This window comes from Protopterus annectens, chromosome 2.part1, assembly GCF_019279795.1.
Source record: "Protopterus annectens isolate FY-2018-M chromosome 2.part1, PAN1.0, whole genome shotgun sequence".
NCBI classification, from domain to species: Eukaryota; Metazoa; Chordata; order Ceratodontiformes; family Protopteridae; genus Protopterus; species Protopterus annectens.
The window spans coordinates 1,312,268,473-1,312,291,870 of record NC_056729.1 but is presented as its reverse complement, the minus strand read 5'-3'; positions in this window follow the sequence as shown (position 1 = coordinate 1,312,291,870).

Sequence of the window (23,398 nt, the reverse complement as noted above, 5' to 3'; positions counted from 1 at the left end):
TGCTATTCCAAAAGTTTAGGAGTTAATTAAGGATAAATATGTCTTATGGAATATTTCTAAAAATCTGTTAACATCTTTTGGGAATGACACACACACTCACTATGTGCTAACATCCAATTCTCATGAAGTTTTTATTTAGTGGGAGTTTGTCATGATAAGATTTATTCAGAGGGCAAGTAAATACAAATGCTAAATAATTTTGTGATATGTTCTGCCATTTTGAAGTTTTTATTAGAACTAATACAGATGACATGCTTAGGTATTTTGGGTAATCATTTAGATTGTTAATAAAGCTGATGTTTCCTTAGTCTATTAAGCACTAAATTCATTTTATGTATATTCTAATATGTTTCTTGCTTCCTTAGTGAATAATTACTGTATAAATGTTTATTGTTTCTAATAATAGTGTATGTAACTCATCTCTAAAACCTAACTGGAATCAATATCTGATTAGTTGTTTATCATTACTATTTTTCTCTTAATTTATAATATATTCTCCATTTCTTACTTTGTTTTCATGGGCTCGAACCAACAAAGTTTGATGGTTGGGATAGATAGTCTAGCAGATTTAGTTTTGTTTGCTAGACTAGGAATGTATCTCATTCCATGTATAGGGTGTATTAAAGTTTATATCAGAGTGAAATATGCAAATTTTTTGTTATTTAACTGTTTTTCTAGTTTTGAAATGCCTGACACAATTATTTTACTTTTATCTTTCATGAGGAAAGTTATTTGGATTTAGATAAATAGAAATACAACAATTGATATTCTATTGTCTATTCAGGAAGAGTATTATGTATGCAGGATTCTATTAATACAAGTTCCTTTATTATTTATCTTTAAAGAATTCTGATATGGATTTAACTTTGATATCCTTAATACTAATGGCTTAAACAACCCATATAAGAGAGCCAACCTGCTAGGGTATCTTAAACTAAACAAGGCTCAAGTAGGTTTTCTCCAAGAGACACACTTGGAAATAAATGACACATTCATGTGGGACCCTAAGGAATAAACAATACTTTCTCAATCTTCTTATAAAAATAAGACCAGAGGAGTAACAATTCTATGGAAAAATACTATCTTAAATCTCCAAATCATTTACAAACATGTAGATAATGATGGACTTATGGCCTTAGCTATACTTAAGTTTAATAATAGAATTTGGACCCTGTTTAATTTATACTGGTTCCTGGGTATAGGGGTTGGACTAGCTAAGAAACACTTAGACTTTATTGCAACTACTTCTAAATGTAATATTATACTAGGAGGTGATATAAATTGTATCACAGATATTAAAGAAACTACCAATAGGAAATCTCCTAGACTATTGTCCTCAGCCAAACAGTTAAAACATGGACAGAAATGTTTAAATTAAAAGATACCTTTAATGCTTTGGGACCAGATTCTTTACTATTCTCACACCAGGACTATAGACATGGTACACAAACTAGAATAGATAAAATGTATATCTCACATGATCTTTATTCTAAAATCTTGAATTTCTCAATACAACCTTGTCCCTTTTCAGATCATAATTCCCTGTTGTTAACAATACACTTTGGAATTCAATCAATTAGTTATTACTTCAAGTATTCCTTCATATATCGCAAAAATGAAAGACTTTAAATCTTGGATAACTTCTGAACTTCAACTTTTCTTAGAGATTAATTATAAACCTGAAGAAAACACAATTATGGTTTGGGATTCTCTTAAGGCCTATCTGTATGGTAAAACCATTAGCTGGTACAAAAATAAAATTAAAGAATGGGACTCAGAGTTGCAGCAACTCCAAAATCAAATCTTATCTCTTAAATCTAATAAAAACTTAATTGCTACAGATAATAAGAAAATAGAAGAAGCAAATAAGAACTACAATTAAATATTATCCCATAAAACTAATTTAGCTATGGAAAAACTGAAATTAAATTCTTATGCTACCTCTCCTAAGCATCTTCATAACCTATCTATGAAAGTAAAGATACAATCAAAAATTAATAACATTGATAGTATCTTTCATGAAGGAAAAAGGAAAAAAGTCTCTGACAAAGGGGACATTCTGGAGGCTTTTAATTATCATTATGCAGAGCATCATAAAGATAAATAAGTACAAATAAATGTGAGAAGATAGACAATATAGTTCCCAACATAACAAGAATTCCTTAGGAACTTAAGTTAGATCTACAAAAACCTATTTCTCAAAAGAAAATTATAGATAGGATTAAAGGAAGTAAATCTAATAAAGCACCTGGAATAGATAGCTGAATTATCAACATTTATAGACTGTTCCCTTCTTCGATAATCTCGCTCCTACATAAAACCTTTTTTGAAGTTCAAACATTAGCAAATATTCCTCCTTCTTGGAGATATTCTCTAATTTCCCCTATATTAAAAGAGAATAAGGACCCTAATCATTGCAACTCATATAGACCAATTTCTTTGTTGAATAATGATTATAAACTATTCATGTCAGTTATGGTCAATAGATTGAAAATACCCATATCTAAAATAATTAATGAAGACCAAACTGGTTTCATACATAACAGGCATACACAGGATAATATTAAGAGTATTAACTCTGATAGATTACCTCAATAGAGGAAACCATAAATCACTGATAATAGGTCTAGATATTCAAAAGGCCTTTGACTCCTTAAATTGGGGTTATTTGTTTAAGGTCTTACAGTAATTTGACCCCCCCCTTTTTTATAACAATGATAAAGAAAATCTATGAAAATAATCTAGCATATGTCAAATTAGGTCCCTTTACTTCCAAAGCAATCCAAATCACTAGAGGTACTAGACAACGATGTCCCATGTTCCATATCCTATTTGCCCTGGCCATAGAAATACTTGCCATTTTAATATGTAATATCCCAAAGATAAGAGGTTTAAATATATATGACAATATATTTCTAAAATAATGATGTTTGCTGATGATGTCTTACTTACCTTACCCAACTCTAAGGAAGTGTTAGGTGAAGTGGATATAGTAACAATACATTTCCAAAAAATCTCAGGACTCTCCTTCAACAAATCTAAATCAAAATATTTATTATTAAATAAAAAAAGAACATACAGGTTCCAGTTAATCATATTATTGGAAAACAAGTTTCAACTCTAGACTATTTAGGAATAGTCCTAGGCAAGAATATAGAGGAAACCTTACAGCTTAACTATGCTAAAGCAAGCGAGCCATTTTTAGCCTAGCCAATTATCCCTTGTGAGACTCAAACCCTGTACCTTGTCTTTGTAAGGCAAACACCGTAACCATTAGGCCACCCTCCCAACATTAATAAGCAAATGGAATAATTTGTTTATAACATTTGATGATAGGTTACAACTGATAAAAATGGTTTTGTTACCTAAAATATTATATATAGGACAAGCCCTTATACTTCCACCAGGAAAGAAAATCCTTAAAGAAATCACTACAACTCTGATGAAATTCCTGTATTACCCCAAAAGAAATAGAGTGGCATATTCTCATCATATCAGAAAATGGGAACAAGGGGGGGTTAAAATTCCCAAAGACTGAAACTTATATAAAGGCATCTATAATTAAAATAGTGAAATTGGATAAATCCTAGATATTCTTCCAATTGGAAACAGTTACACTCCATTATGCTAATGAATGAAAATTATTTATCAAATAATGCTTTGGTAACTGACAAAGATAAGATATGGCACTATTTAAGTATAAATTTACAGTATAGTACAACAAAATTAACTAAACTAACACTAATAAACAATATTTTTGATGTGTTTAGAAAATTAATTATCACAAATTTAAATATAAAACTGTGGCATAGATTCTTAATACCATTTACTATTACAAGGGATTTCCATGATAAAACACATAGAGAGATTTTTGGTTTATGAGAAAATAACCTATTTTGTTGGTTGCAATGTATTGAAAACCAACAAGCTTTGAACACAGAAAGCATATTGTCAACCTATGGCCTATCCACTAATGACTGTTTGGTTCTTCAGAGTGTCACAGCATACACTAAGGATCTGTGTAGAATAATACATAACTAATCCTTCAAAACCGTACCAAAACTTGTAAATTGGATTTTTGGAATTCTATATAATATCAATGTTAAGAATTAATTATCATATCTATATAACACTTTAATTGTCTAAAAGACAGCTCCTAAAGATTCTTACTGCCAATACCTAACTAAAGGGTTTCAAGTATCATTATCAATGGAAGATAAAACAAACATTTTATTTTCAGTTAAACTAATTTCTTACTCACAATTCTGGAGGATTTTTCATTGGAAATTTCTACACAGATCCTTTTTGACATCTGAGAAACTCTCAAAAATGAACCCTTCACACAGCAAGTTATGTTGGAGATGTCATCTGTCCACTAATGCTGACAGGTCTCATTTGTTTTGACTGTACTAATATTAAACCATATTGGAATGAGATTAACAAATTTCTGCAAGCTATCTATACTGATATATTTGTTTTGACAAAGTATTTCATTTTATTGAATCTTGTTAATAGTAATAATATAAAGAAAGACGACCTGTATTTGTTGTGGACAATGTTAGCAATAGCCAGAAAATGTATAACTAGAAGATGGAACTCTAATGTAGGACCCACAATGGAGGAATTCCTATCATCACTGAAGAAATGCATGCTAATTGAGAAAAGAACTAAAGAGTTAAGAACTTTTCCTAAGCCATTGGTTAATAGTCCATGGAGGAAAGTTATGAATTTAATTGATACCCTACAAATGGAACCATCTTCCTAACTATCATAGTTTATATATTAACTTATTATTTAACTACAAATGTTTTTATCTGAATCCTTTTCGTCAGACTGAATGTAAATACTGTAAATAGTTATTGAATGCTATGAATGCATTAAATTATTGTGTTATTTCATCAAAATAACAATCATTTGAGTAAAAAAAAAATCTGTTTCAGTGAGATGTGATTATTGCAACTGAATATATCTTTTTAATGACAATGTGTATTTATTCTGATGAAGTCCTTGTTTTCATATAGATGAAAGCACTTGACCTTTAAAAATTCATGTGAATCCTGGACTTTTTTTTTTTTTTTTTTTTTAGTTTAGGTTATTGCTCAGTTCTAGGCTATGGAGACCCTAAATTGTTTTCATATATAAGAAATTGGAGCATACTAGGAATGGGGTAGAGTCTTGACATGGGTTTGATGCCACAGTAGCCCAAAGGGCAACAATCCTAGGCACGTTTCAGCTGGTTGGTCAATATGTCAGGTCTTATTATGTCCTAACATGAGAAGACCAATATATTGATGGAACTGGCTGCTGTGCTGGTAGATCCTTGTGTGGCCAATGTGTGGATCTACAGGTCACATGATTCCATGAAGGCACTTCATGTTTTTGGTGGGCATCTGTTTCCAGCTCCACCTCAGGTAACACTGTCCTCTAAAACTGATGGTCGGAGATAGGGATAGCAACACTGGCTGAACCCTCTTCCTCCAGTAGAAACCCACTCCACCAAAAAAAGCAGCTGCAGATTGCATCAGTGAACAGTCCAGGTCATCTCCAGTAAGTAAGCTATCACTCCCATCCTATAAGGTGGCCCTTCCAGCTACAGATGTCAGTGTCAGAGGCTTTAGCCTGTGCAGTCTGAGTTGAGTGTGCCCTTCCTCCACAACAAAACATGCAAGTGGATGACACTTTAGGAAAGAATGCACAGAGAAAAATGACTCACACACACTCACACACACTCACACTCACACTCACACTCACACTCACACTCACACACACACTCACACACACACACTCACACACACACACATTCTTGCAACACAATTGCACTTGTACAGTGGACCGGCACAGATGTCTTATACACACTTCTTCTGTTAGGGTTGCTCCCACCTACTGCGACATTCACCCGTGTTAACTCCATGGTCCTCTGCTGCTTTCAAGCAAAGTAAAAGCAAAGCATGATCTCTTAAATACACATATAAAGCAGGTAACTCATCAGAATGACAGCATACTAATAATGGGAAAAAAGTGAATGTGTACAGTGTGTGTGTGTGTGTGTGTGTGTGTGTGTGTGTGTGTGTGTGTGTGTGTGTGTGTGTGTGTCTGTCTCTCTCTCTCACCTCTGCCTTACACTGTCAAATCAGTGCATTACACTGCCAGTTCTGGTCACTATACTGATGCCAGCACTGCTCACCAGAATGGGTGATGCAAGTGGCATCACTCACCACCCTACGAGGCTCATGCCAAACATCCATGTTATGAAAGGGCATATCATACTGACTTAGCAGTTGCAACTGGAAGCCCATCAGTAGGAAAAACAAGAAAATCTTGCTCTCCTTCAAAAATCTTGCTGGATCTCTGCATTCATTTGTACTTGAAGTAGCCAGGCCACTCATTAAGGTCCATTCAAGGAGCAGAATGGTAACACAAGCATATTAGCAGATCACATGTTACAGAGCATAGTCCTGCTCTATAATTTATCATTAAGAGCCATAGCTGTGTACCATAGTACCAGGTGCATATACATGCTGAATGCACAAACACACAGATCATATGCATCATGGTTGGTGTGATGTGCATGGCTATTGCCAGCACATATGGGTAAAAAATTGCTCTATGAAAGCAGTTCAGAAGCAGTATCATTGAGTAGCCATCTTAGCATAACTGTCATACTAGTTATCTCTTTCTGGCACAATAAAACACTGTAGTATGCATTTATACAACCCTGCTCAATACTGTACAACAGAAAAATAGAGAATTGCAATAGAATGTGTATAGACGTCCAACTTTACTGAGTGAATGAAGGAGTTACAAATTTTAGGAAGGAGTCTTGCATGGAAAAGTAAGTAAGCAAGAATAACAAAACCTGTGGTGGATATCACTCACACTGAGAGATGCTGTGATGGACATATAACTGGGAACCCGGGACTTTACCATACCACTGCACTGTCTGTCTTTGGTTTTATGGGGTCACACATGTCCAATAGAAAGATTGTTTTTTTTCTTCACTATCCTCCTTTGACCATCAGCTCTCCCACTGATCACCTTAGCTGCCAGGGGCAAGGGTAAAACTATGCATGGAGAGTCCACCAAAGAGAGTATATATTTCTTTCTTTCTTTAAGGCCCAAAGTCACTGAGTACTAGTTACAGACTCATCATATGCAGACTTACATGGACACTGTAAGGTGAACATCCACACCTCAGCCATCATGGGTCTATCTGCAGAACCACACTTTTAGATTGTGCAGTCAGGTTATGCCCTGGCTAAGTAGCGACACATTGCCTCTTTGTGGTCGCACACCTAACACAAACTTATGTACACTGTGATGCTTTGTGGTATCACCAACAACTCAGGAGTTGCATGCCTCCCCAGTACATCCCACATCCCTCCACCTCAGGGAGAAAAGTGGGTATAGACCCTTCACTCAGCTCCCTCCTCTTGCCAGCTCATTTTGTGCCAAGACTGCTTCATGAATCATGCTCACTTGGGTCATAATCAGAGCTTCATCCTATAATGACAAGAAGCTGACTACAATGGAGACATTATGGAAGAAATACCACAGATGGTTCAGGTTTCCAGGGCCATATATTGAGGTATGACTATAGTAGAAATTTTGGGAAGCCTGAGCATAGCACTAACTGTGTCTGATAAACATAAAGTGGAAGTAGGCCATATGCATGGTCATCCCACAACATATTATACACAAACGCTTACTTCTTTATTTTGCCCACAGATATACATGTGCTGACATGATCAATTCATGCAGACAATGACTGGGAAGTTTACAATCTAGATAAATAAGGTGCTACTGCAGGCCCTCTGCACACATGACATGGGTCTCTTGAACAAAGATACTTCAGATAAGTTATAACTCTCATACTCTCAGTGCAAGAAATCTGGACAAAGACTTACATAATGGGGACAATGGTCTAAAAATAGGTCAGATTTTAAATATTGCTCTTTTAAACTTAGACGTTTGCTAGAATAACAGGGTTTGTATTGAAATACATTTTCTGAATGATTTGAAGTCTGAAACTCACATGTATGTAAATATTCACTGACTTCAATCCTGATATCATCCCATTGATTTGGCAGAAAACTACAAATTTTTTGAGGAACAGACCAAAAATATGAGGAAAAAATCTGGATATTCTGCAAAAATCTGGACAATTGAGAAATATTCATACCAGACATGGTTAGGCCTCGTGCAGGATGTAAAACCTATGAGTAGCTAAAATAGGTCTTTTTAACAGGTTTGATTTAGTTAATGCTACTCTATGAAAAGGAAAAGGTATGAGACCTTGCAACAAACAGGTCAATGGTAGGGAAGATAACATCAGTGCTATACCATCTCACTGAGGTTGTTTTTGGTGTCCCTTCTTGGCAAAGAAAGTGGCCCATCATATACTTGGACATGGCTTGGATGTGGGAGCCAGGCTGACACAAACCACCCATGCTTCTGCCACAAAAAAAAACTGATTTCATAATTTCCATTACAGCAAAGTATATCCCACTGCACTGTATTTGAAGGGAAAGATTTACCAAGGCTCACCTACATATCATTTTTTCTAGGCAGTCCTGGCCAGAAATCGCAACAACCTGCATAAAAGGTATGTATGGCAAATTATGGTCTAGTTAAAGTACTATGCATGTTGACAGGCTTAATAAGGGCATATATCTGCCCAGGCAATGGTGCTATTTCTGTTCATGCCTTCATAGTTTCAACTGATGGATATTCCTATACAAAAAGACAACATAGTGCTGATGTCAACGGGGAACCTGTTGCTGACAATGATGGCAATATACAAGTGGTACATCCTAATGACACAATGGTATTGTCTGCAGCACTTTAAGTGGAGGGGTCATTCATGTCCAGCATAACAGATGACCCTGTATAGCTGCAGTATAAGCATACAGTCTCACCAGGGAATGAAGGATAACATATACTGGAGAGTTCCTTACAAGCTCCAAATGTGCCCCAAGCACACAAAGCATCTGAACTGTTAATGCCTCTGCAGCATGCACAGTCTTTACAGGGTGTAGACTTGGTCTGGGGTCATGTAATGCCATGACTTCTGGACCATTCCTGGTATGGCTACAACTGGCATTATCTATTGGATGCACAGGTCACTAGTCCAGGCATAGTTGGCTGATATCCATAGCAATGCAGAGATGGTGAATGTGCTTTATAGATTCTTGATGGTCTGCAACAAGTACACAGTGACATGGAGTATGGGGGAAGGGAGAAGATAATACTGCTGAGATCACTGGTGCAAATGTTGCTACCAATGGTGTCTATTTGAGCCACAGGTGCCCTGCTGACCACTGAATAGAAATTTGGAAATTCTGTATTTCTGCATCATTCAATGGCCCTCATCTGGCAGCTATGTCTCTAATGGAGAGAGGTAGCATGCAAATGCTTTACCAGCCATACTCTAACTTATATATAACTATTAAAGTACACCCATAAAAATAAATTCTAGGGTGCCAAAAAAACTTTCTGGATACAGTTGGGATACTTCACAAAGCATGTAAGGACCCTTGTGGTTGTTAGTCTGTTAAACACTTATGAACCTTGATATTGCCCTCCAATCATGCCTCCAGAGGTCATGCTAACATGGACAATGGAGGGTCAGAATACTGAGAGGTTTGATACAAACTTTCCTAAGTCATACTGCTGAAACTCCTGGAGACAGATGGCATCACTTCCAGCTGATGGGTGCACATCTTCTGGCTCAACACCTGGGATACCTCATCATACTGCATATGCATTTAGTTCTACCCATTCAATGTTGCCTGTGGGTACACAGGCTGCCGCCATTAATCATGGTTGATCACCACATTGGGAGCAATGGGGTTTATTGGATCAGCATACAGTATGAGCCATGAAGGAGAACAAATGAGACTGCTTACTTTTCCATAATTTTACCTCTTCTTCTGCTATGCACCGTGACAAGCAGCACACAGTATGCCCCATGAAAGTGAATGTTTGCAGTTTTGTATTTCTACCTCATTCTCTGCCATGGACCATGTCAATCTCCAACACCAGAAGCTAGCACAGTGGATACTGGCACTGGATATGTCATTCAAGCCTGACTCTACCACTGCAGGATGTGATCCCAGCTCCCCACACTGTCTCATAGTATGTCACATAATTTGTGTAGATCTGCCCACACAACAAAAATATTGCTGTAGATTTCTGAACTATATTGTAGTGCCCCTTTTGAAGTATCTTGAAAATGGAAACTTCACTTGAGCCAATTGAACACCGTCAGCTCTGTATTATGTGCTTTGGCTTATTCTACATTATGGGCCATTCCCTACATAGTCTGTAGATTACAAATAGCAAACGGGGGTCATCAGCAAGCACTGTGGGATATATGTGAAACACATTGTAAATAATGCTAATGCATTACAGATTATTTGACTGCTAATAGAGTAGAAACCCTTATTCCTGATTTAGTGCCTTCCTTCTAGATTGGGTTGTACCATGATGGCAGTGTTTGTGTACAACTGATGGCTCTCAGGACCTCAAGGAAACAGGCAATGTCACAAAATGTCTGTAAGGTGGTGGTTCTATTCACTGCAGTTTGGGGAATCAAAATATGTTCCTTCACATTGTGCAGCATAATGTAGAGGAACTGATTCATTGTTCTTCAGGCTGATTCCTGCAATATCTCATATTTGTCCCCATAAGTCATCAATTCAAAGTCAAAGTAAACTTTATTGTCATTCAGAAATCACACAAGTGCAAAAACTGAATGAAATTCCTTGTCTCTGGACTCAATGTGTAGACAACATAAAGACTATTTTCACAGACATTTATACATATAACACCTAGCTATTACATCACAGACATGCAGGTAGACAGATTAATATTGCACATAATTAAAAGTACATTTTAACACTTTTTGAAATGAACACTTACTTGCATGAGACTTTAGTATTGCACAGGTACTTGATTAAGACATTGCATTGATCCTTGCACAGAAAGAGGCAATTGAGTATTGCACTATGAACATTAGAGTATTGCACTATTAACCTTAGAGTATTGCACTATGGTTAATTTATGAATTTGCAACATGTATTGCACTAAAAGAAGAGATATTTTACTGTATTGCTACTGCCCTAGATGGCCTATAAGTTACAGGCATGATGAATATAGCAGTAAGTATTAGATGAGACTGGTAACCAGGTTAATGCACAATTTGAGACAGTTTCTACTGACCCAGGTGGACATCATGGAGTGTAGTGGTTACTAGAGTTCAGCAGCCTGATGGCATTAGGGAAGAAGCTGTTCCTGAATCTCATAGTTCTGCAATGTTCTGCAGTGTGCTTCGCAAGCACTTTCCGGATGATAGATGCAGGAACAGTCTGTAAGCAGATTCTTCCTCTGGCCCAGCTGGGACATCTGGATAAGTACAAGTCATGGATAGGTGGTAAGGTGGTCTTAATGATCTTGTCATCTGCCTTCACCACTCTCTGCAGGGATTTGTGGTCAGAGGTAGAGCAGCTTCCATACCATACTATGAGGTTGCTCATCAGGATGATTTCTATAGTACCTCTGTAGAAGGTAGTGAGAACTGTTGATGGGAGATTTGCTCCCCCAGCCTTCTTAAAAAGTACAATCTCTGCTGTGCTTTCTTGACTATGGCATTTGTATTTGTGTTCCAAGACAAGTCCTCACCGATGTGCACTTCCAGAAACTTTGCGCTTCTCACTCTTTCCACTGTTTCCCCATTGATGGTGAGGGGAGAATGTTCCTTGAAAATTTTCCTGTAGTTCACAGTTATCTCTTTTGTATTGTTCACATTTAGTACTAAGTTGTCATTTCCACTGTCAAAGGAAAAATATACTTTAAAAATGATTAAAACACAGTAGGTTCAGGTTAAGGCACTTTAATCTTGCAGCAAGGAGACAAAAACATGCTAATACAGAGTTTGTCTAACTAGAATCAGGAAATGAAGACATTTTTATACACTTTCTAATAAGACATTGCCTATCAAGCTGACGTACTGAATCACAAGTTTTGTCATCATCATTTTGTAGTGATTGTTTTTACAATATTCTGCTGGTACTATCAATTTTTATGAGAAACTTCCTAAGAAAAACAATGTGGCCTTGGCTACCACCGGTTAGATATATGCAATGTTACCATTCAAGGTACTATGGCTAATTCGAGCACAAAGCAAGTATAGATTGCAGTTCATTTCTCTAACAGTCCTTTGTCTGTTATCTCTAATTTCTGCAGCTGCGTATGTTCTCATACTTCGAACAAAGCTGATTGTTTAAAATCATTACATTTACAGAATATAGCATTGTTCATTCATTTCTTCCTGACCTAGCAGATAATCACCTGCTTCTCAAGTACATTTCCAAAAGGCATAAACATGAATATTGCTGTGCTAGCAATTATTAGGTCAGAGGGCATCTTGCAAATATCAGAAAGCACACTGCAGTTTCAAAAAGCATCTTTTCAGCCTCATATGAAACTCAACTGTATATAGAACAGTGCATATAAAATAGAATGAAAAACATGTTAACTTAGTTAGTTTCTAATTAGCATTAAGCATACACACATTAATACATATTTTCTGACATCCACACCAGATAATCAGTTGTTCTACCTCATCTCTATACACTGTTTCATCATCATTAGTGATGAGGCCCACCACCATTGTGCCATCAGCAAACTTGATGATGGGGTTTGAAATGTACCTGGCTGTACAATCATGTGTGAAGAGTGTGAACAGCATGGGACTTAGTACACATCCTTGTGGGACTCCAGTGTTAAGAGTGATGCTATCTGAGGAATTATGTCCTGCGCACACTTTTTGAGGTCTGTCTATCAGTCATAAAATCAAGAATCCAGTTACAAAGTGGAGTGTTGATGCCTAGTTGGAGTAGCGTCATTATCAGATGAAGAGGGAGAGACATAGGACATTAAAGCTACAAAGTCTTGTGACCATTACAACTTGATAGTCCCTTCTGTAGACTGTACCTCCTCTCTGAAAGACAGTTAGGCCAGTCAGGCCAGAGAGAATATATGAATACCCATCCAATTATCCATGTCCAATATGATGGGAGACAGTGTAACACACTGCTTTATCTGTGCAAGGGGGGTGTCTATTAAAGTGGTTAAGGAGGCACCAAGTAACCACTCTATCTCACCAACTTGTTTTATTTATCTTCTGATGTAGATCTAAATCCCTGCTTCTGGTATTTTGGGGGTTGTTTGATTTGTTCATAGATTAGTACTAGGCTAACTGCCTTTGTGGGCCATTTTAAGTCAAGCCAACTATCCCATGTAAAAATCAAACCCTGCACCTGGTGTCTGTCAGACAAACACCTTAATCATTATGCCAATCTCTGACAAAGGTGAATGTGATCCACCAACTAACTGGGTTGCCAACTCCAGAAAGGAAACCAGATATCAGCCACATGAATGGAGAAAAAACAAATCACCTAGGTTCCTTAGTTTTTTATTTATTTTGTTATCTGCTTTCATTATTTACTGGTGTTGATTTGTGAAGGTGCTGGACTTCTGCATCTCTGATTTCTTGGAAGACAAGGTATAAGTCTCATCTGAGTACTTCATATTGTACAGAATAGAGGGATAGTGATTCTAGTCTTTTTTTCTGTTAGCTTAAGGATTTTAGGCCTGTGATCCTCTTTGTTAGGAAGCTCTGGGGGGTTTCACTTGTTTGATATGTCTGTTGAGGTACATTTATTTATTTTTTTAATTGCAGTTTGTTATTTATTAGCAGTTTGTTAACCGGGAAAGGATGAGTCCTTTTTCAATGGAGGCCCAGGGAGAAAAGCTCCATAAACATATATACAAAAATATCAGCAATTAGATACAAAAATTAATATAGGATATTACAGTATCAGACATAACAGAGTTGTTACACAATTTTACATGACATAAAATTAACAGGACTGTATAGGATGCATAATTATAGGTTTCTGAACCATTGTGAGATAATAAGCATTTAATTATATGGAGAAGTAGACAACCTATGAAGTTTAAAGAGAGAGAGAGAGTAGGTAGTTATAAGAGACATAAGAAGGAGAAGAACAGGATGGCATAGTGTTAGGTAAAGTTTAAAAAAGTTAAGCTTAAAAGCAGTGTGATTAGAGCGAGGAGTTTAGGAGGGATGGGAGCAGGATCACTCCCAAGTAGAAGAGAGATAAGAGTGGAGTAGGCTCTTAAAAGTAGAGAGGTTCTGGGTAGTTCATATGTGGTGAGGAAGTGAGTTCCATTTCAGTGCTAGTGAGAAGGACAAAAGAGATTGGCCAGGAGTACGTAATGGATTATACACTTTGAGGAGGTTCTGTTTATTGAATCTGAGATATCGTTCAGGAAGGTGCATGGTAAGGGTGGAGGACAGAAAAGGGCATTGTGACGGCTTGAAGATGAGTTTATGGGCACTAGAGAATTGAACATAAGAGAGATAATTGGGGAGCTCTAGCCAGTTCAAGGAGTGTAAGAAGTCATAGTGGTGACAGGATGATTTGGAGCTTGTAACAAACTTGGAGATTTTATTGTAGCAGGATGCCAGTTTAACTTTGAGTGGCTTGAAGGTTGGTAAGGATGGGTGCCCCATACATGACAGAGGGGAGGAGGCAAGTGGCAGACAGGGTAAACTTAGTTGAGGAGGTTAGATAACGGTTGTGATGATAGAGCATGCCGAGTTTCTGGTCAGTTTTCTTGATGTTAGTTTCAAGGTGAATGTCAACCTTTAGTTGTTTGTCAATGAGGACAACAAAAAGCTTAGTGTGGGGAACTACTTCGATGAGAGTATTATTTTGGCTTGTTATAGAGAAGGAATTTTTATCTATTTTAGTGTTTTTAGATGGGGTGAACATCATGATTTTGGTTTTGGATGCGTTGAGGGCTAGATGGTTGTTTAGCATCCAAGCCTTGGTACTGTTGAAGGCAGCCTGAGTTACTTGTATGATTTTGGGGAGAGATTCAGCAGAGAAGATAATGATAGAGTCGTCTGTGCATTGGATGAGTTTAGCATTTGGGATGCAATGATGGATGTCGTTAATGAAGATATTGAATAGTAAAGGGCACAGGATAGAACCCAAGAGAGAAATAGGCGCAAATAGGTACATCCCAAAGGGGATGCTGTTTTCTATGACTGGACTGATTATTGCTGAATACAAGGGGTCAATAGAATATTAAGATATGGATAATATACCTTTGTTGATCAGCTGCACCAAGTAGAAGGATTTCCTGATAACCATTGTGGCATGGTGATCAAAGAAGAGGGAATTATCATCCTAAATTCCCAGGTCTGTAACTACATTTTCATTTTGAAATAGAGTATTGACAATGTTATGTATTTAGGAGGATGGCTTGTCTGCCGATGACAATGTTTCATTTTTATCATTTAAGTTAAGCCTATTTTCAGTACATCAGGCATTTATAAGTTCATTCTGCAGGTCTTCTTTATCAGCCAGGGATCTGTCAATGATTCCCAGTTTGCAGTATTAAATAGAATTGGTTTGCTATAGATCTTAATTTTCAGTCTGTAGGTCAGAGGAATAAATACCAACCAAACGCGGGCTCAACACTGAGCCCTACAGGACACCACTGGTTACATTCATGTTCTCTGATGCTGCTGTTGACCCCTGCACCATGGGGGGTTTTGTCTTTTAGCCAGTCTGTTATCCATCTTACCATATAGGGATCCACATTTAATGCATTTAGTTTATTAACTATGCTAGCATGGGGATTGTGCTAATTGCATTGAATAAATCAAGGTAAGCTGTGTTTATAGTGTGACTGCTGTCAGCAAATTATGTTACCTTTTAATGAAGTTTACCATGTGTTTATCAGGTAGTATGTGGTGCAATGGGTTTTCAGGTTTGATTCTTGGCTGGAATGCCTTCTGAGTGGAGTCTGCATGTCCTCCTTAGTTTTGCGTGGGTTTCCTCCCACATTCCAAAGGCATTTATTATGTGGACTGAACACTCTAAATTTGCCATAGGTGTGTGTGTGTGTGTGTGTGTGTGTGTGTGTGTGTGTGTGTGTGTGTGTGTGTGTGGTATGAAGAACAGCTGCAGCAGGACTAGCCACCTGGAGGTGTGAACATTGGCTCTGTTGAAGTGACCCCCTCAACCCAATGTACAAAAATGGGAAAAGGGGTTGTGGATGCATGGATATACCTTTTACAAAATGAAATTGCTGCAGATCTAGCCTGATAAGATTTTTACTGAAAATGTTAATCAGGTCTGTATAATGTGTTTCACTGGCTTCAACTGTGGCCAATATGATTAAAGCTATCTCCAGAGAGGTAGCCATAAAAAGATACTTACTGACCAAGGTACCTCCTTAATTTCTGGTGTATTGCATCAGTTATGATAATGCTGTAAAGTTAAACAGTTGCATCATCAGTATATAACAAAGGTCCAGCCCTCAATTCCCCAAAATCAAAATTCTCCAGACCTTTGTTATGCTTTGACATCATAAACATGAAAATGTTAGCTGTGTATGTGTGTGTGTGTGTGTGTGTGTGTGTGTGTGTGTGTGTGTGTGTGTGTGTGCGTGTGTGTGTGTGTGTGTGTTTCCATCTATATGTATATACATGTGTGAGTATGTATGTATAATGTTTATATGTTTTGTTTTGTATCCCCTGTATTCTCCATAGCTTGCACAGCGTGCAAGATCAGTGCAGGAGCTCAAGCAGGCAATATGTCTGCGATGCGATCCAGGAACAGCCTGCAGGGGCGTGCACGAGCGCTCCTGCACTAATCCTGCACGGACTAAGCCCTTGCATGCAAATCACCCCATTTGCAGGAGAAATCTATGCAAATGAGGTGATTTTGCAATCCAGGAAGCATGCAACCGTCCGTGCAGGACTAGTGCTATCTGCAGAAATGTACTCGGTTAGTAACCGAGTACATTTCTGCAAAATCCAAAACGGAGCTGTGACAGTGCCAAATAAAGGCTGCATATCATGTAGTAAGCATGCCAATGGCCAAGTATAAAGCTATTGGCATTGCCAGCAGTAAATAAAACACAAAAATCAACTTTTATTTTGTTTAGCCGTTCTCTACTGTTTAAGCGTAGGGCAGCTGCACGCATATGGGATCGTGGGGAAAATAACAAAATGAACCTAAATTAAGCATTCTAACTAAAATCAGTATTCTGCCATGCACGTCAATGGCAGGCAGAAGGCAACTTGGTCAGTGAGTAGTGGTTGCTAAGGGGGGAGGCTCAGTGTGAGACATGTAACTATGCATTAGCAGACAGTCCTATGCAAATGAGGGGAAGGATAGTGAATCCCATTTTTCCCCAGCATGTGAGTCAGGTTTCAACAGTGTAAGAGTAGGAATAGCTTGATGCAAGCCTAGGAGTTAGGTAACATCATAGGGGGTTGTGTCAGGCATACTGTAAACGAATTACAAAGCCTAAAAGAGTGTGCATGCCACGCACCAGGTTTTACAGGAAGAAAAAAGAATTTAAACCAAGAAATAGCAGCAGTGTGCACATTTGAGCACTCTGTTTGTGCGGTTCGCACCCGGGCTTAAACAGGAAGACAATGGGAAGGGAAAACAGCAGTAGGAAGGTAATCAAGGCAAACTAGCTTAGCTGGCAGGTGAAATATATCAAAATCAGCCAATTACACAGGGAGCAGACCAGCCCAGCCCAGAACACTACTATAAACTATGCAAACACCTTCCCCTCTGGTTTTTCCCACACTCTACACCACCGGTGTAAACAAGCGGGGAACTTTTAACACTCACAATAGCAAAATGATAGGGGCTGCAATAGCTATTATAAAACAACTTGTGGAAGAGGCTGAGGATGGTGAAGATGTGAATGCTGTTGACCAACCCACAGTGATAGGATGGAGAAGAGTGTACAGACCCTGGGTAACCTACCAGGGGCTACATGAGCTGGAGATAGTGGAGCGCTATAGGGTGGACAGGGACCTCCTACAGCAAATTGTTGAGCTGTGCCGGTCACACCTGACACACAGAACTAACAGAGGGGAACCCATCCCATTGGATACCAAGTTATGTGTAGGCCTATGAATTCTAGCTACAGGTACCTCCCAAAGGCCAACTGGGGATATGATGGGGATACTGATGGTGCATCCAATAACTGCATAGGCCTGTGATAGCACTACATAGTGGTCAGGGGTTTGATACCCTGTGCTGGCAGGTGTGTGCCACAAACATGCTTAAGTTTTAATCTCCCACCCCTCCCTGACTTGTAATTGCCTCTGTCTGCCTCTCTCACTCCCTCACTGGTGGATGTGGAGACCTACGCCTGCTTTGCTTAGGCAGCAGCATGTGCATTTTAAGTGATGCTTATGATCAGCTGATGTCCTCCGCATGAATTGTAGCCCTTCCCTAGCTGATTGCATGTGGAACAGCTGTGGTAACATTCCCATAGCCAATTGTATGGAAACACACTCCAATATCTAGGAACATCATGTTGGTGTTGGGCCTTTCCATTCACTGTGAGCAGGAACTCGATCTGTTGTTTGGCAAACAGCATCTCAGATGGATTGGGGATTTACCTCTGACAACATACACTGTGGAAACAGCCCAACACACAGGAGGGGGATGTGCCTGACCTGACTACAGACTGTAAGTGTTGCTCTACTGCATTCAGAGTAATGTTGGTTTAACAGGGTGTGTGTGGATATGGCTGTCATACCTGTCATGTCAGTTCTATTTTATGAGGACTCCCCATCTGTCAGGTCATCTGCAGACTGGGCAGTGTGTGGTGCCTTTGGTTTCATGTGTTACCCACAGAGCATGTATCTGTGAACTGCAGAAGGTAGTGTGAGGATTGCAGTCTGTAGATGTTGAATGCCGGGACAGTTACTGACTTCATATCCGTCATAGGACATATGTTGCAACAAACCCTGTTACAACAGCAAATATAAAATGTTATCACAGCAACATGTCAATATTGGCCCTGTGTATGTGCTTCCAGCCACAACTCTGTCAACCTTTGTACATATGTCATGCATTAAGAGGTGCATATGTGCTGTACACCATAATTAGTATCATCATATCTATTACAAGCCATTGAAATATCAGACTGCTACACATGTTATGTACAGTAGGGTTTACATTTGATGGCATAACCTGGACATTCTGTGGTTGTTTGTACAGTACTGTGGTCTGTGTACTTATGGCGAATGTCGACAGTGTGTGTATTGTCAATATGTACCTTGACCTGTGTACCGACTATGGTAGATGTCATCGTTGTAGGTCCCATCCTATCTGATGTTACATGCTGCTCCACAGTATGTTACCGTATTGGCTTACATGTTTGTAGGGCCATACACACACATGTCCCATACCACAGACAGGCATCAAGCCACACTGTGTAGTGGCCCAGTATATGTAGGGTTAGTGCGTGAGTGGCACTTCTGAGGATGTTGTTGAATAGATAGTCCATATACTGTAATATTATGCTAGCTTACCATATGTGGCTGTGGCTGGGTTCACATTGGTTGTGGTTATGCACTTCCACACAGGTGTATCATACCCTGTGCTGTGACATGCCTGTAGAGCCTGCAATATATGCAGGTACATGTGCATTCTCCCATAGAAGATGTAGGCCAGTGTTGAGCCAGTCTGCCTGTAGCTTTCACAGTACTTTATTACATGCCTAGCAGCTTAGTGTACTTACCCACTGAGATGTCATGTGCAGATACTTGCCAGACGTACTGCTGCCGGGCCTCCCTTAACAGTCATGCATGTCAAATGAAGCGGTGAGATGCTGTACAGATGTATGTCAATATCTAGTGGGTAGCATGTGGCCATGGCATCTCTGTACCAGCAGTTATTATGTGTCAGGATAGACAGGGGTGTGTGAATGCATAACCTATGGGGGTGAATGTATATCAGTTGTTATGTGTTATACCCATCTACATGGCTGTTAACATCCATATTGTCAGGCTTGGTCCACATGTTCTGCAATAAGGGGTTCTGTGTATACCTCTGGACTGTACAGAGTGCATCAGAATGTTCACATCTATTGGCCAATATCTCTGCTGTAGTCAACAGGAGCATTATGTTCTTGCAGCGGTACTGTACTATGATGTCCTTAGGGTGCCTGTCAGTAGCCAATGGCGCACATGTGAAAAGCAGATGTGACCTCCCACACACATCATGTCTGTGAAGACAATCCCTATTACAGTAGCAATAGTCTACTAATATACCTGCTATACATACAGACATCCCCTTGCACTATGGAGTTGGGACTACAGGAGTTGAGGAGGGCAACACCCCATGTTCAGGACATATGGTGAATATATAGGTACATATGATTATCCAGATATCTATATAGATAATTACACATGTACATATTGGCATATATAGAGGGGTGTGTATATGTACATAGATATGCATATACACACCCAGATATATACATATACAGAGCATTATATGTCTACACATAAACAGATAGTGATACATATGCACATATATGTATACCACGCTGCCATTCCTGCCAGCAGTCCACTGCTGTTGTATTCCCCCACACATATGGTGGGGCTGGGGCCATATATGTGTGGGCTTCACCTACACAATACATGTGTGCCCATGTGCACTCCAGAGGCCAGTGTATGTAACAGTTGTATATGGTCCTGTATTATTGAGTCTAGGGGGGGATGCACCATACATAACCTAGGCTGTTACAAAATGTGGGGGTATCAGGGGTGGGCTACCATAAGGTATCTGGATGTACAGTGCCATATATTTCACCTATCTTGACATTACTTACATAAAGTGGGTTACTGCAGGACTATTGCCTCCTGCCATACAGACTGTTCTGTTTGCCACTGTGCCTGTGATGGTGTCAGATATGCCTTGTTATGTATCAGTTACATCCCATTTGACCAACTGAAGTCTGTACCACCTAGTGATTGTGTACAGAGTGTAGACAGGGGCTGCTGGACTATACACCTGCATCACTTACTGCTGATTGTGTGGTATCCTGTGGCCCATCTGTCATTACTATTGTACGAGTTGAAGGGCTTGGCCTGGACAACAACAGCTGTGGACCTTTCCAGACTACTGCATTAGTATAATTGTTTCACATTTGCATTACTCTGTTTATATGGATGTCAGTGTCTGAACAGCTATATGACATGGCACATACATCTGTAATAGTACACAAATAAAGGTATTCCATTTCTGCAAATCTGTGTGTGGTGTTTTATCATATGACCTCTCTGTGGATATATGTTGCAGGCAGCATATGTCATTTGTATGGGTGGCTCATCCAGTGTCCAGTTGTTAGGGTGTTAACTGTATGCATAGTGGCTGTTCCATATTTCCATATTGTGTGCGCCTACTACATGAGTATCTTACTGTACATATCTCTGTGTGTGTATGTGTAGTCACATGTGTGTGTGTATATATATATATATATATATATATATATATATATATATATATATATATATATATATATCCAGATCTGCGCTTGTTTCCCATCTTACCTGTAACTAACCTACTGGGAAGCACTAGAATGCCTTAAACTGATACAAGCTTTCTAGCTTAGAAGAGAAACTTTGGAGTGATTAAGTATCAGTTTTCTGTGCTTTCTTGCTGTACTTAACTGTTTTCCACCTAAACGCCAATTTTCCAGCATTTTTTTCACATATTGTACTTATTTGACTGCCTGCACTTTTAAAAAGTCGTTTTTTGTTTAAATAATTTAACTGTTGTAGGCTACACACTAAAGTGCAATAGCCTTTTCTGATAGTTTCTAGTAATTTAAAGCTGTTTTACGTGCATTTTTTTATTGTTTTTGCCTTATCTTTAAAAAAAACAAACAAAAAAAAAATTCCTTGTTTCCCGCCTTTCTAAGCTAGTATAGTCCAGTTTTTAGGCTAATGCTGAATTCAGGGCTGTGTTACAAGTTTCTGAGTTGCCCATACTTTATTTGGTTAGAAGGAAGTTTTTCTGTTCACCTGTGAGCCAGGGGAGCTTTGAGCAGCCTATCTGTCCCTGGAAGAGTGGTTCCAGCCCAGAAGTTAGTAGTTTAATGGCCATTTTGGGCTAATTTCTATCTGTTTCATTTCCCTGCTATAAAAACTGTGCTTGCATGGTTTTGTGCGCCGGGCAGTGCTGGTTAGCTAGGGTTAAATTATTCCCGGCTCCACTAAGTCTCCTCTTCAGTTTTTCCCTTGAAACTAGTCTAACTCTCAACCTAGGCACTCAAAAAGCATCCTACAGCCCAGCACTTGCTCAGACTTAATAGCAAGCACTAATATACCCTGACACTTGATTGCCCAGTAGGGCAAGGCTGTTATTTACCCCTCACCAACCAAGTGACTAAGCAGCTCACCCTACTATTCAGGCATGACCAAAGGGCAATTTCAGGTGTACTCTCCAGTCCAGCTGGTGAATCTGGGTATCCTGAGGCAATGTTTCAACTGCCTCATGTACACAGACAACCCTCTCCTCCTACCACAAAACACTAACATATGTGAGCGATGCAATTATACAGCCAAACTGGAGACTAAGCTGTCTCCAACCAAGACTGGAACATACAGTTCAGAGGAGAAGGTTAACACTTGCACCACACCTCCAGCCACAAATAGACCTACTAAACCAGCACTGGCAAAAAATACACATAAATACACAAAATCATACTTGGAGGCTCTAAATAAAAACCTGCAAAAGCATTAGAGACCACCAAAGCAGACACCCAAACAACCTGCACCTCCCATCACAAACCAGACAACACATAAAACACAAAATTAGTGTGCCGCACAATCACAGCCCTTAAGGCAAAATAACATAACTAACACAATAGTAATAGGTGACTCTATAGTCAGGCACACTGACATCCCACTCACTAGTCTGGACAAGCAGAAGGTTACTGTTCACTGCCTGTCAGGAGCCAGAATCCGCCACATAACACAAGCACTCAGGTCACTCCAGAACAAGTATAAATATGACTTTGTCATTGTTCATGTTGGTGTGAATGACCTGAGACATACCTCCCTGGACTACATGAAATGAGAAATGGAAGAGTTCTCTGATCATGTAGCCCAGGCGGGTATGACCCCGACCCTGAGTAGCATCCTGACCTCACCAAGAATGATACCTCAGTATAAAGAAAAAATGATCAATTTCAACAATTGGCTAAGCTTCTGGTGTCATTCAAAGGGGATCCAGTGTCTGTCAGCCTGGGACGACATGCTCGATAAGCCGCGCTGCTTCACAAGAGATGGCTTGCACTTGTCACCCCTAGGCTTTCAAATACTGGCCAAGGCTCTTGCTGCCCCCATAGTGCCTTTTTTAGGCAAGGCTCAAAAGTCAAACCCACCTCCATAAACAGCACAATTAACAAAAAACTGAGGGTTATGCTACTCAACGCCAGGAGTTTAAATCTCAAAATGCACACGCTCGAA